We start from the raw sequence: 2,875 nt of genomic DNA, 5'->3' as shown, positions 1-2,875 counted from the left end.
CCAGTGAATACTCAGGACTCATTTCCTTTAGGATGGACTGGTTGGATCTCCTTGCTGTCCAAGCTAGGATCATGACACCTAATCAATATCCACTCTACCAACCCATAGCTGATGGTACTCATACCCAGGGCATGATTAGCCTAACTGGCTAAATGCAAAAATATGTATAGTATAATGTTGTGTGTTTTGTGCAGTGTAATGTTAAGTGTGTTTCCATATCAATATATGTAGAGATATGTAAGACTAAAAAGCACATTGTATCAGCCATAATTTGGGTTAGGTTCATTGGAAAATATACTAATGTAATTTTTCATGATTTTAAGAAGTATAGTCTCTGTATGATCTTCCTAGGTGGCACCAGTGATAAAGAACCCTCCTGCCAATGCAGGAGACATAAAGAAACAAGGGTTCAATTCCTGAGTCAGGAACATCCCCTGGAGGAGAGCATGGCAACCTGCTCCAGTATTCTTGCCTGGCGAATCCCATGGACAAAGGAACTTGGTGGGCTACAGTCCATGGGGTCACAAAGAGTCCAACATGACTGAAGCGACTTAGCATGCACAAACACAGCCTCCGTATGGAGGTGAATTATTTTTAAAAGCATCAGCAATAGGTCAATGACAAAAGAAATCATACTGTAAACTATAGAAGAGGAATTTTCCTTTAGTTATTCTGTCTATAGCTCATGACAATAAACTCTGTAAGAATTCTTCAAGGTTTGAGTCCCTAGGGTTAAGTAGTTAGATATAAAACAAATTAAAACACCATCATGAAGTATAATTTCTAAGTCTGCCTATTGCTCAAAGACATGTTCGTTCTGCAATTTCTTGACTGTTGCAAAAATAACAGATTATATTTCTTGCTATAATTATTAACTATATTTTGCAAGAATCATCAACTTTCTGATTAAAGGACTGGAAACACTTAAACAAAAATTTCAGTTTTGATACAAAATGTGTATGCAGCATATTAGTGTTAGCAAGGAATCCATCATAGCAATACTCCAAAGATATCTGGCATTTGGTGAGTTGATTTAACCTAGGATCATCCTTTCACTCTGATCTGAGGGATATGGAATCCAGAAGATTTTTGGCAGAGGAGACCTATATGAACTGAAAACAGCAATATACAGGCTAAATTCTACTTTTATTAGTCCCAGGACCATCGTGCATGTGCAGTTATATGTTTAACCCCAGAGAAATTTACTATTACATTTTTCTTTATGTGTTAAAAATGTTTAATCTTTCCCAGGCCAATTCTGCTGTTATCATATGACTGCCATAACCCAATCAATGATTTGTTTAGTTTTTTTCTTTTTTTAATTTCCTTCTATGTAGCCTGTGATCTCATATAATTATATTCTATTTTGGGGATATTTAGTACTCTAAGCATTATACTCATTCAGGAATCATTTATATATAATACCACTACTGATAAATACTATTCTTTCTTATTTTCCAGATAAAGAAACTGAAGTTCTAAAGGATAAAGCTAATTTCCCATAATCAAATTTACTCAAGTTGTCAAGCAAAGACTTCAGCCTGACACTTCAGAACATTCCTGGGTGTACACTGATCACACTGCTTCACTAGCTTAGGTTGAGCAATCTTGAGCTTCTTTCACTCCACCTTCTCGTGTTTCATTGCTCAATTTTAATTCTTCTTTATTTTTATCTTTTAAATCAAGATCCATGGTTCTGAGTGAAGGAAATCAGAGCTCTGTGATCATGTTCATCCTCTTGGGCTTCTCAGAATACCCGCACCTCCTGGCACCCCTTTTCCTGGTGTTCTTGACCATTTACACAGTCACTCTGGTAGGGAACCTTGGTGTAATAGTGTTCATAAGGACAAGTCTCAAACTCCACATACCCATGTACTTTTTTCTTAGCCATCTATCCTTTTTGGATATTTGTTCTTCCAGTGTATTTACACCCAAACTCCTAGATATCTTGGTACTGGAAGACAGAGTTATCTCTTTCAAAGGATGATTGGCACAGTTTTTCTTTGGCTGTGCATTTGTGATTACAGAGATGTCCATACTAGCAGCGACAGCCTATGACCAGTTTGTGGCTGTTTGTAACCCCTGCTCTACACAGCTGCTGTGTCTCCTAAGCTCTGCAGCCTCCTGGTTGCTGGGACTTACACGTGGGGTGGAATGTGTTCCTTGACAATCACATGTCCTCTTTTGGAGCTGTCCTTCTGCCGTTCTATGCCATACATCACTTTGGCTGTGAGTATTCTGCCATCATCTCTGCTTCCTGTTCTGACACCCATTTCAGTCAACTGACGTGTTTCATTTCTACACTCAATGAGGTGTGTGTAGCCTCCTGATTATCTTCACCTCCTACGTTTTCACAGTTGTCACGATCATCAAGATGCCTTCAGCTGCTGGACTCCGAAAAGCCGTCTCCACCTGTGCCTCCCACCTGACCGCCATCACCGTTTTCCATGGGACTGTTCTGTTCCTTCATTGTGTACCCAACTCCAAAAGCTCATGGATCCTCGTCAGAGTAGCCACTGTGTTTTTTACTGTCATGATTCCTATGCTGAACCCCCTTATCTATAGCCTTAGGAATAAAGGTGTGAAAGAGACAGTCAGGAGTTTGATAACCATGAAACTGCTTTCTCCCTCAGTATAATTCAGAAGTCCAATAGGACTGAAAAACCACTTGAATTAAAGTCAAGCTGTGTATAACCCAAATAAATATGTTTATGTTCATATTATGCCTAATAATTTTCTTACGTATTTCTGATGCTAGTTTACCTTTATTTTAAATAAATATATGATTATGTTTCAAATAAATTGTATGTTGCATTTTACATTTTTTTGATGGTCAGGATGAGCTACAATTATTTCTGAGTTAATATAGAAATAA

At 38.1% G+C, this 2,875-nt stretch overlaps 1 pseudogene; it reads left to right on the top strand.

The window, feature by feature from the left end:
• Window positions 1-1,690: 1,690 nt before the first annotated feature.
• Window positions 1,691-2,638, top strand: LOC147350642 (olfactory receptor 1165-like; annotated as a pseudogene).
• The last annotated feature ends 237 nt before the right edge of the window (window positions 2,639-2,875 follow it).

Source organism: Bos grunniens, chromosome 20 (assembly GCF_055505025.1).
Source record: "Bos grunniens cultivar Pamir isolate PY7600 chromosome 20, Bosgru_T2T1.0, whole genome shotgun sequence".
NCBI classification, from domain to species: domain Eukaryota; kingdom Metazoa; phylum Chordata; class Mammalia; order Artiodactyla; family Bovidae; genus Bos; species Bos grunniens.
This window is presented reverse-complemented; position numbering and strand designations above follow the sequence as displayed.